The sequence below is a fragment of the Ailuropoda melanoleuca genome, chromosome 10 (assembly GCF_002007445.2).
Source record: "Ailuropoda melanoleuca isolate Jingjing chromosome 10, ASM200744v2, whole genome shotgun sequence".
Classification (NCBI taxonomy): domain Eukaryota; kingdom Metazoa; phylum Chordata; class Mammalia; order Carnivora; family Ursidae; genus Ailuropoda; species Ailuropoda melanoleuca.
In genome coordinates, this window is record NC_048227.1 from 55,865,737 (window position 1) to 55,878,179 (window position 12,443).

General features: G+C 42.0%; 1 long non-coding RNA gene across 1 annotated transcript in view; it reads right to left on the reverse strand.

Annotated features, from left to right (window-relative positions):
* The window catches only part of LOC117804245, a 164,893-nt gene that overhangs the window by 90,941 nt on the left and 61,509 nt on the right, over nucleotides 1–12,443 (reverse strand). The gene's annotated exons all lie outside the window — the stretch shown is intronic.

The following is a 12,443-nucleotide window of genomic DNA, read 5'->3' on the forward strand; positions in this document are numbered from 1 at the left end:
CCTAGTCCCTAGTCAGCCAGCCTAGATGCACCTTGTATCCATTCTTCTTTGAGGATTCACTACCTCCTTGGAATTGCTGCCTTCTAGGCAGGACCTGAGTCTATTCTACTCCTGGAAGACAGTAGACTTCTACTCAGAGATTTCTCTGTACTCTCCACATTCTCTGCCCTACATATTTTTTTTTTTTAAGCTAGGGGCAGTGGAAGAGGGACCTGGCAATCATCTGCTTTTACCACTTCTCCAGTTGTTTTGTCTGTCCCTGGAAATCCCATTCTTCATTTACTATACCAGACTTTCTCTATTCACTAAGGGTTTAGAACTCTGTAAAATAAAACCACAATGACCCATGCTCTCTACTCTGCTTCAGTCCTGGCCTCAACCTTTCCCTGAGGCAATGAAGTTTGGAGCCAGCTGCCATCTTGAATGGAAGAAAATGAGGGGTGGGGGAAATACAGGAGAAAATTTAAGTTAATATTTCAAAATATAATCAAAACCTGCAAATATTTAGAAAGTATGGGAATTGTCTTAAGTTTGAAGGGACATGGGCATGGGGTGGATGCCAAGCAAGTAAAAGAAATTGTCCCAATCCCTAGGAATTCTCAATCTATTAATAATTGGAATAAAATAAAAAACAAAGAAGCTATTACCTATAAACCATTAGAGAATAACAATGCCAAACTTTGCAATAAGAAATCAAAGAGGAGAGACCTGAGGAGGAGCTGAAATACAGAAATATCAAAGCATTATAATACCCACTGCCAAATTAATTAGAGATTACCAATGGAACTCAAAAATATTTACTAAGCATCTACTATGTACCAAGTATTCTACTGGGCACCAGGAATACAAAAAAGGAGCACAAGCTTATCTTGTAAGTCAGGGGTGAGGGTGCTGAAGACGGGGAGGAAAAGAGGGAGAGGCATTGGAAAATACTTTTTAAAGGATGTGATTTTGGGCTGGGTATTAAAGAAAGTAGAATTTTGCAATGGAATTATGATTAGAGAAAACACTGTGCTCAAAGGCAATGATAGAATTGATCTTGCTTTAAGCTCTTCCTTTCCCCCAAGCTTGGGAGTGCATTTCATTAGGAAAAGCAAACAGCATGAGAAAAGTGGGGGGGGGGTGTTCACCAGATACACTTTGGTTGGAGACCTCTTTATAGGACATGAAGGAGAGAGAAGAGGTTAGTTTAGATTCCCTTATATAGATTGAGGATGAGAGCTGAAGCAAACTGTAGCTTAAAAAATGGTCTGCACTATGACTAGTAAAATAAACAAATGGCCTAAGGTCAAAATTGTATAATACCTCTTTGCTCGGGTTCATATGTTCCAAGATAGGACCATTGACAGAACGATGTAATAGTAACTGCAAAGGTCATACGTTCTAAAAATGACAGCACTTGACTTCTCCAGCAACTTGCCTGGTTTACAAATTCTGAACAATCTATGCCAAGACCATCTTATGACTAATTCCAGCCCCCAAGTCCTATAAATACCATAGCCCAAGTTCTTCCTCCTTCGATTCAATCCATGCTTCCTCCCCCTTGTATTGTCTCTTGCTCCAGTAGGCTAAATCAAGCTAACTTTTTTTTCTTTTACTACAGGTGTGTCCCTGGTGGTCTCTGGACAGAGTTTTAGCAAACCGAGATTATCAGAGACCTTACTGCTATAAAGACAGACTCTTACAGATAGCCACACCCACAAGCCCTTGAGTCTCCACTCTCTTGAAGCCAATCTGCCTGTCATGACAAGCCAAGTCTCATTACCAATGCTCTGACTATTCTGTTGAGCCCTTCAGTCTTGGTCTTATTTTGTCTTATGGATAAGCTCTCCCAGGACTTTTTGGTTATTTGATTATATATGTCCTCATTCTCTTGAAGCCATCCCAAAGTATAGATTTGCCACTCCTCTGCTGTTTGCTGTTGACAATCCTGTGGTACATCTAAGAGATTCACAGTACAGGAGACAGGCATGGGTCCAATGAATCTGCATTGCAGTGTGATGGTTGGTGATCAAATATCACAGTTTCATGGAAGTTTTTTTTTTACCTCTGTAAGCAACAGGCTGCTTGTCCTTTTTGGGGGGATAAACATGTGTTGAATCATTTGGCATGGTCGTTCCTGTGTAGTAAAATTTAATACTCTGAAGATCACACGTTTTGTGTCTGCAACATGGATAAACACTAGGACAAGAATCACTATAAAAGTTTGAAATATGTTTCATATGTCTCATAATCAGTTTGGATTCCTTTCTCTCTCTGGGGAAAGCCAGCTGCCATGTCTTGAAGATACTTAAGTAGCCCTGTGGAGGCCCATGCTTTGGGGAACAGAGACCTTCGGGAAGAACCAGCAGTAACTTGCCAGCCATATGAGTGGCCAGCTGGGAAGTGGATTCTCCAGCCCCAGTCAAACCTTTAGATAACTATAGCCTCCCGAGAGACACCAACCACAGCCTAGCTACGCCACTCCCAAATCCTGACCAACAGAACTCTGTGTTCTTACACATATTTATTTGCTTGTTTTAAATCATTAAGTTTGGGATGATTTGTTAGACAGCAATAGATAACTAATATAACAGGTAACTAAGACTAAGATCATTACTACAGTAACTAATGTCAAGTAGCCTTTCATTTAATTTGGATATGTAGGGTTTATCTCTGCCAGGGTCTATAGGATCACTCCCCCACATCTGCTAATTGTCAAGAGCAATGGTTTTGGAAATACCATAACCACTGGACAGGAGTATCTACTAACAATTTAGAATCTTGAACCAGCAGAGAGCTAAAATACTGCCTTTTACTGAGATATTTTACTGTTTCTTCCGGAAGACTAAATCTAATTATCACTGGGGTCTTTAAGTGATTATAAAGAAGAAACAGGAAACTCTGTGGGTAAGTTGGTAGTTGGCCTCTAAGATGGCCCCTAATGTTCTGTGCCTCCTGATATTTGTGCCATTATGTAATTCCCTCCATTTGAGTACAGACTGTATCTAGTAACTTGATTCTAAGTGGTAAAACATAACAAAAGAGGTAGCATATCATTTCTAAGATTCAAATACAAAAAGTACTTGGCTTCCATCTTGCTTGCCCTTTCTCACTGTCTTACTGGCCTATTCTGAGGGAATGTTGTAAGCTGCCAGAGAGAGAGGCCCACTTATTGAGAAAATGGTATCTCCAACCAAGAGCCAGCAAGTACCTAAGTCCTCAGTCTAGTCGTCCATAAGGAACTGAATGCTGCCAATGAGTGAACTCAGAGGGGAACCTTCTCCAGCTGAGCTCCAGCCAACATCTAGACTGTAGCCCTGTGAGAGACCCTGAACCAGAGGTATCCAGCTAAGCCATGCTCAGATTCCTGAACCACAGAAACCATAAGATAAATAAATGTTTGTTGTCCTAAGCCATAAAGTTTTGGGATAACTTGTTACATAGCCATAAATAACTATGTTGAACAGTTAGATAAAACAAGGCCAAATTGTTCTGGTTTATTTTTATAATAATAATTTTTATTCTATTAATTAATACATAGCAACATGAGCATGGAGGTCTTCTCTCCTGCTGAGGTTTTATACATAATCAATTTTATAGGGATTCAGTCACTCATTATCCTGGGAGTAAAGATGTATAATGGATAATGAGAACATTGAAAAATCATTAGTTTAACTCATAAAGTATATTATAAAGGTCACCATTTGACAAGGACATTTAAACCTATAGGAAAAAAGTCTTCTCTTTCCTCTCATTATTCTGTTGACCGTTATATCATACTAGTTTTTGTGCATGAGCATAAATATACCTCTTTCTAACGTGGATCATATTTATAGTAACATTTTGCCAAACTTCTTATTTGATTTGTCAAGTTTTTGTTTCCTTTATCATACATTTGATAAGAGAACTACTGTAATCATTTTGAAATAACTAAAATTTGGAGAATCCCAAGCAAATGTAATTTTCGTCATCATCTTTCATTTTATAAAGCAAAGAAGTGAACATTTCTATATAGACATCATTAATTGTTATTCTTTGGAGCTCAAATTTGGTAAAGACAGTCAAGAAGAGCTGTTTTTAAAAACAAGTCATGTTATTAAAGAGTTATCTCTCAAAGGATGCAAGGTTCAGTTTGCCTTCCAAGAGATTCTTTCAAATATTTGAGGAACAGATTTATGTTATTTAAACTCTTGGGGAATGTAGAAAGAGAGTGTGCTTTCTATGTAAACTTATGATGCGAGAAGGACTGACAGCAAACTGAACAGAGAATGAGAACCCTGATGGCAACAGAAATGAGCCTCCCGGAGCAGGGTGAGAGATTCTCTGAGAGCAAGAGAATGAAGAAGGACCTCCAGAAAATTTTTACCTGAGGATCCCAATTCAAATCAACCATCTGCTGCCCAGGATTCTGTGCTTGCTGAATACAGTGACTGGCTTTTGAACCAGTTCTGATGCTCCTGAAACTGGATGCATACAGTTTCCTCTTGAGAGCCACCTGCCTTCCCATTTGTGTTCTTCAAAATCAAACGTTGCATTCTGGCGTCAGTTACAGAAGCAGAGGTTCTAGCTCTTTATTACAGAACAAAACAAAGGGAGCGATTTCCCTGGTAGCCATCTTTTCTTCCCATAGCTATTCCCTTGGCGTGTAACCTCTAATGGGCAGTTGATGGCTTCCATGGAAACTTGATGGAAACCAGCTAAATAACAAGATAGCTATGTAAGGTTTTTTCTGTAGGAGGGTTATTTTCATTTGGAAAACAATCAGCTGCTGTCACACCTTTGCGTCTGCCTTTACAAAGTTCCTAGAGTCTCTGTGTGTGCCGTGACTAACCTAAAGGAGAAAACACACACGAAACTGAACACGGGGGGCGGGGGGGAGAGAGAGAGAAGGAGAGTTTAGAGAGTGCATGAATAATCATTTCAAAGGATTGCTGGGTATTGGTAAAGTGGATTGATTCTAAGGGATTAACAAGGCAGAGAAATAAAAGGTTATTTCTGGTTGTTTGGTTTTTGATCTATAATCGTCAATATCCAGCTGACTTGGGAAAAATTCACAAGAAATGATGCATATCAGGTACCAAATTCTATGACACGCCCAAAACTCAGCTGTGGTCTTTCCTTTCTTCTCTTTCTTCCTGCCCCTAAAACCCCAAGGCGAGGAATCAAGGCTTCTAGACACTGCCGGATGAGTCAAGGTACCGCGGCCCAGACAAGCTAAGCACTGGCTCTGTCACCACACAGACACAAAGGCATTCAAGAAACCACAGCCTTCTGGTTCTGTGGCTCCTGCCTTCTTAATCAAATCGACGCACAGCATGTATGCAGAGTTCACCCACAACACACACAAACACCGTGAAACACCTTGGGGAGGTCGGCCGGTAGCCATGTCCACAAAGCTGTGATTCACGGGGCCAGAGGAAGGCCTCCGAGGGCAGCCAGAGTCCGGTCCAGGGAAAAATCACTTGGCTCTTCCAGGAAGCCATCTAATTATGTTACTGTAATCCTCAGGCTTGAATTTTTCAGCCTCCTCAACACGAACTCACAGACTTCACTGATTATGTAATTACGGAAAACTTCACAACAAACATGAAGATTCCTTCTGGAGGCCACATTGAGGATGGGGATGTGCATTTGAGCGTGGGAGGGAAGCACACGGCTCACAAAGGGAAGAGCAAAGAGATTTATTGAACTTAAAAGGCTGCAGTTTGAAAGAGGCCTCTACCAGACCTCCCTTTTCGTGTGCACATTTTTTGCACCTGCAACTGTTTGTGGGCTGGAAGGCAATAGCCCTCCCCCTTCTCCCAAGAGACCATGCTTTAATGCCTTGGCCCCAAATGTGTCATTTTCCTGCTGGGGGGGGGGAGATATCAAAAGAAACTAAGTTTTTAGAACTTCGCTGTAAAGAAACTAATAGTTCTGTAAAGGATTGGAGCCACATTTTCAGGTTAGGCACAGTTGTTAGAGATATGTCAGAAGGGAGAACATTCCTCTTCACTTTCTTTCCTAACTCGCTCAAGTTCTTCGTTTCACTGGGTTCTGTGTGACATCTGTAGCCCCCATTGCAGCAGGGGTGGCGGCACGCTTCCCACTGTGCAGCGTGGGACTGCGCTCAGACCACGGTGTTCAAAGGCTAGATTCCAAATGGACCTTCCTGAGTCTTCACAGACAAGATGCTCTGTACATTATTTCCACCGAAACGAACCTTTGATACCAGAAGTGAATTGTGGCATCTTAATTATGATGCTCATGAATGAAGTGCTGACAAATGATCTTGCTTTAGATGGTGTTTAGGCAGTGGGTGGAGCTTGGGTTAGAGCTAGGATCAAAACTTGATGTTGGCCATTGATCCACTTCCTCCCTCCCCCGCCACCCCCTCATATGTGGAGATGAAAGTTAAGAGTCGAAAACCTCTTTTAAACCATTATGAACTGTTTTACTCAAAGCGGCATCTGTGAATTTTTATAAGACTGGCCAAGATTTGCCAAATTATTCCTCCAGGGAATCGAAAGCTTAAAATCAAGGGTCAGGGGCTCCTGGGTGGCGCAGTCATTAAGCGTCTGTCTTTGACTCAGGGTGTGATCCCTGCGTTCTGTGATCGAGCCCCACGTCAGACTCCTCTGGTAGGAGTTTGCTTCTTCTCCCACTCCCCCTGTTTGTGTTCCCTCTCTCGCTGGCTGTCTCTCTCTCTATCAAATAAATAAGTAAAGTCTTTAAAAATAAATAAATAAAATCAAGGGTCATAATTGAAGGAAAAATGTTGCGTTCATATGAGATAGAATGCGTAGCTAAATGAGGGAAGATAGAACAAAGCCCCTCACTCAGCATTTATAATAATAGTATGAGGATGAACTTGAATGAACACATTAGAGAAGCAGACACAGATCAGATAAGCTTAGTTTTCTTTGGTTTAACTTGGAAGACATTAAGGATTTTCTATATGGTATAAACCTTGATGAATATTGATGATATGGGGGGGTGTTCTCATATATTTTACAAGATGCTAGTGAGCCGTGGCTGGAGACTTTTTAAAAGTAGATATATTTCATTGCCTAGCGAGTGGGAAATAATCATCTCAGCCACAGTGATCGTTTTTCCTCTCATTCTGTTGTCTAATCAAATATTAACATTTTTGAAGCAGGTAGGTTTGGGATTCCTATAAAGCAAAACCCATGATGGTCTTCAGTTCAGTTGTCTCAAGGGGGAAATGCGAGAGAAGGCTTGAGTGGTTCACTGTCACTGGGGTACATTTCCATCATATTTATATTTATATTACTGAATTGCATTTATACAGACAAAATGATGGTAGGGAATGGGGTGGGGGTGGTTAAAGGGGAAACACAGGAAGCCTGGGGTATCAAGAATACAGGTTAAGGGATAAGGGATAACAGAAGAAGGAAGAAAGAATCCAAGAAGGAAGAAAGTAAACTCAGGAGCAAATAGTAAATTACTTTGGGCTACTTAGTGAAGAAAATGAGAGTTTTCACTTAAATACATGCTCGCCTGACCTCGCTGGCATCAAAAGGGACAGTCAGAAAGCCTGCCTAGAAAATGTAAGAGAGGAGCTTTAGAGCCAAAGTGAGCAAAGTCAGGATTCTAGAGGCTTCCTATCCACACAAATGGATCCCCCAAGAAAGTCTTACTTTAGGCTTCTGCTCTCAAATAAAACAATGCCTGCTTTGGTGGACTCATTTGCACGGGAGGGAAAGGATCAGGTGAAAATTCTGTGCCAAGGGCAGCATAGGGTCCATAGAGACAATCAGGCTGGGAGGAAATTTTTGGAGCACTTGATTCATATTCAAAGCTACAGATTCATATTCAAAACTCTCTGCCTTTCGTCCCCATTTAGATTCCAAAGACGCAGGTTTAGGTGTCTGTGGGGAATCTTATCTGGTAGTGGGATCTGAACACGTCTTAACTTGGCAAAGCTTATTCTAAGGACACATTTCTTCCTCCTTGACTTGTACAAATGATACAGGTTCGGAAAAAGAGCAGTGGAACGAAACCCTGATGTCTCCAAAACACTTTTAATTTCGGTTTCATTTGGAAGAGAAAAAGAATTTTTTTTTCTATTTTATTTTTCTTCACTCCTTGAGAAAGCGCATCATTAAGGTTCGTCTTCTTCAGCATTTTGGTATTTTAAATACCCCTTCCTGCCCACTGGGCCTGAGGGGAGGAAGGGAGGCCTTTCTTCCTCTTCCAATGAGAGGGCACTCCCTGGGGCTAGCACTGCATGTGCAGGCCCTGGAATGCAATGTCCCTGATGCTGCGGACACTGCCCCCCACCCCCCCCTCACCGAGCCCCAGCAGCAGGTTCTCCAAATAGGGCTCCTTCTCCAAGTCCTCGAAACAGAAAAAGAACTTAAAATCTGACTGTTTTACTTCCCATTCAACAAATCAAGTATAGCAAGGGCTTAAATTTGCTTCCCTTCACTACAAAGCATTAAAAGGAAGGACAAAAAAAAAAAGATGGTGGTCAAGGTATCCTAGAAAAAGTGATCTCTTGCTTGCATTATCGCAACAACTGACCTAATTGTTTTTTAACTTTGATAGTTCAAACACAATTTTACATTAGTTTCAGGTGCACAACATAGTGATTCAGCTTTTCTATAAGTTATGCTGTGCTTCCCCCAAGTGTAGCTACCATCTGTCACCATACAACACTGTTACATTATCCGTTGACTGTAACTGTGCCTTTTAGTCCCGTGACTTATTCATTCCATAACTAGAAGCCTGCATCTCCCGCTCCCTTTCACCAGTTTTGCCCATCCCCCACCCTCTTCCTTCTGGCTCCCCCTCAGTTTGGTTTGTAGGACCATTGACCTGTTTTTGAATTGTATGTGTTTGGTTTGTGGTCATTTCCTTCTCTTTTTATTCCAGTACTTGAGGACTGTGGGGTTTTAACAATTAAGTTTCTTTTGGAAGTATTACTGGGCTTCTTCTAGTCTTGTTCAGGAAAGTGGAATCCCATACCATGGTGTGCCCCTTCCGAAGAATGGCCTGACTTATGGACACTCTCTGTCATAACCCAGAGGTGATTAGCAACTCTCCGCTTGCCCCACCTAGTAGATTATCTGTCTGCAGTTGGGAAATTCCACTAGCCACTTCCTGCAAACAAACTTTCTACTCTATGGCTATAGACAATAGCTCTCGAGAGAGTGCCCAGACACCTCAGTAAACACAGTTGTGGAGAAACACCTAAGCCTCTTTGCCCGGCATAACCCCTGACTCCTTCTCTGTCCTAATCTCACCTTGCCTACTTCATGGATTCCCCAGCGGTTCCCCTGATTTACAAGTAACAGCTGTTTCTCCTTCATAGGAGAAAGTCAACTAGACATGTCCTCAAATATTGCCAGTAAGTAATTACAAAATAAAAAGTAGGGGCGCCTGGGTGGCACAGCAGTTAAGCGTCTGCCTTCGGCTCAGGGCGTGATCCCAGAGTCCTGGGATCGAGCCCCACATCAGGCTTCTCCTCTGGGAGCCTGCTTCCTTCCTCTCCCACTCCCCCTGCTTGTGTTCCCTCTCTCGCTGGCTGTCTCTATCTCTGTCGAATAAATAAATAAATTCTTAAAAAAAAAAAGTAAATCATTGTGGATATATATACAGTTCAGATCTTGTCAGTCCACTCACATTATTTATTGAGTGACCGATGTATACAGGGAGAACCTGGCAGGAAACACTTCTTGGGGATTATAACACAACAGTATTAACCACTAACAGATTAAGGCCTTGCTGCAATACTCAGGAAAAGAACGTTTATGTAGGTTTCAGGAAGTACTCCTTTATAGGCTAATACATAGACTCGTACAGATCTGCAGTCTAATACATATAGTCTAACGTTAGAGTCTAACACAGCTTCTACATAACAAAAGAAATCTTCTCTAAAACACGCCATCTTTTAACTTAGCACAAGTCAATGTATGTCCCAGGGTGTCATAGTTCAATGAAATATTCTTTTGTTTTACCTATACATATATCAACATAAAAAGAAAAATAAACACCAAAGTTTTGGTATTCATATATTTGTCACCAAAGCTAAGCTCTTAAAAACTTGGTATACTAAACACATGCATTTTTAAAATATGAAGCTTCTCTGTCACACTAATAAAACTGCACTCAAGGGGACACTTAAATTATATTAGTTTGTCATCTGTGTGTTTCTGAATCAGAAAGAATGTTAATGAATGAAATCTAAAGGGCAGCCTAAAAGTGTTTTGGGCCGGGGTTGAGCAGCAGACAGATGAAGCAGGAGGACTCGCAGAGTAATTGCTCAGGCAGGCAACCAAGATAAAGGAGAGAAAGTTCTGGAGCTTGTTGGGTAGAATGGAATATTGAAACCTAAGAACTTCCCTCTGAGGAAACAGTCTTTTCAAACACATCTGTCTTGGAGAAAATTCAAACTGCCTTTTCTCAATGATTCATTTTCCCATAATTTTATGTTTGCGTCTTTGCCATGTGAGGAGAAGAAAGAAACAGTCTGTCAGACTTCTAAGGAAAGGTGCTGCTCAGGCGACTCCTGGGCCCCACCAGCCCACTCTAGACTTGAAATCAATCCTGGTCCGAGACAGGAAGGACCCAGGGAGCTGGCAGGGAACTTGGCGCTGAGGCACGGGTAAGGCCATCCAGCCAGATCTCAACTCCTTGTTCCCATGTACGGGCTTCTGGCTTGCAAGGCCCCTACCTGGGGATCCCTGCCTCAGGCGCTGAGCCTGAGCCACTCCCAGCACCACACCATTCCCACAGCTTCTCCGGGCTGGATTGTTGCCTTCTCAGAGAGTGGAGAACCACCCCCATCTGTTTCTCATGCCCGCTACTTTGTGTTGGATTGAGTGTTGCCGCCTCCCGAACATCTACACACCCCCTAGATGCCCCTTTAGGCATCTAACAATCTCGGTTCTCATTTATTTGAACATTTACCTCACAGCAGACACCATGCTGAGCAACTCACATGCATTCTCTCACTTAAACCTCACAGCAAGGCCATGAGTCAGATTATTATTCCCATTTCATCGAAGAGGAGCCTGAGGCTTTGAGAAGTTAACTTGTTAGTAAGTGGTGAAGCTGGGATTCACACCTGGACCTGTCTTATTTCTGTCTTCCCTGCTTGGAGGCCCAGTCTACGCAGATCTCTCCTCGGTGGAAGGCAGCTCTTGATCTTTCTCACTGCGTGTGCATTCTGAAATACGATGGGCTCCTTTTGACTTTTCAATGCATTTTATAAATAAATGTGCTTTTGCTCATCGACTATGTGTTCATTTTGTCCTCTTACGCTACTGTACTCATATCCTAAGTGACATTCCACAATCTAACAAGCATGTTAAGAAGTGCACAAAGCAAACTCTCCCAGCATCCCTGCCTCTGGATTTATAATAGTCCTTCAAAAGACATCACAAAAGGAAAAGGATGGAAGATCTCTGAAAGGAAGTTTTCTGAGAGTGTTTACGTAACAAAGAAGTCAGGAAAATAGGGTATTGTTGTGATTCTCTTCATCATTTCAGGATCTGAAGTAGTTCAGAAAGAAAGACACTCCAAAAGGAAGATGGACTTCCAGGGGATGTGACTCATACGGAGGAATATGAACGAGGGAGAAGCAACTTGTCAGATGGACAATGGGCTTTTATTTGAAGCATATGGGGCCATATGGAAGAATACAGAGAGGTGGAAGTTAGAAAGGGACCCGAGAAGACAGAAGAAGATGTTCCTGGCTTGGGCAGGGTGAGGGGGTGGGGCCCGGAGGCAGAGAGCAAAGGAAATGAGCGCAGAAGGACACAAATACAGGAGACCTTTGTGTTTACAGTAGAGAAACAAATGTCCTACTTTTAGCATCTTGAAAAACGTTGCTATTTATTAACAAGAATGAAATAAATTCCTCTAACGCTTTCTTCCAAATTACTCAAAGATCCTCAAAAGCTTTCTGTTTATGCCATTTCTTAGCCAAGAGAAAATCTTCATCTTCTCTTCTCTGAGAGGGCAGAATGATAACCGAAAGAGTTCCAGTGTCATAAAAGGATGGTTTCCAGAAAGAGACATGAAAAATGTGTTTCCTAAAAGAGATACCAAAGTTTATTTTTTTGAGCTTGGCTATTACCAGGAAGCCTCAAGGAAACCAGAGAAAACAAATGCAGGCAGAAGGGAATTGGCTTCCTCCTCTGGCTCACAGCTCCACAAGGAATACTCGTGTGTATGTGGCTTCCTCCGGTGCCACTTATCAGTCCTCAAATAAAAGTCTGCGGATGACTTTTCTTCTGTCTCCGAGGAAATGCCTATATCAGAAATCTCTGTTTATAATACCAAGTACCTCAGAAAAATGCCATCTGGTGCTCTGGAACTTAACATTCTTGTACAAGTTTATCCTGATGAAATCCTTGGCATTTTCCTGAGGCTTTTTTTGCCTTCCTGCCAAATGGTAATTGGTACCTGTTCCTGTAAGTCTTGAATTCTCCTTTCCCAGCTGTAGGGATCAG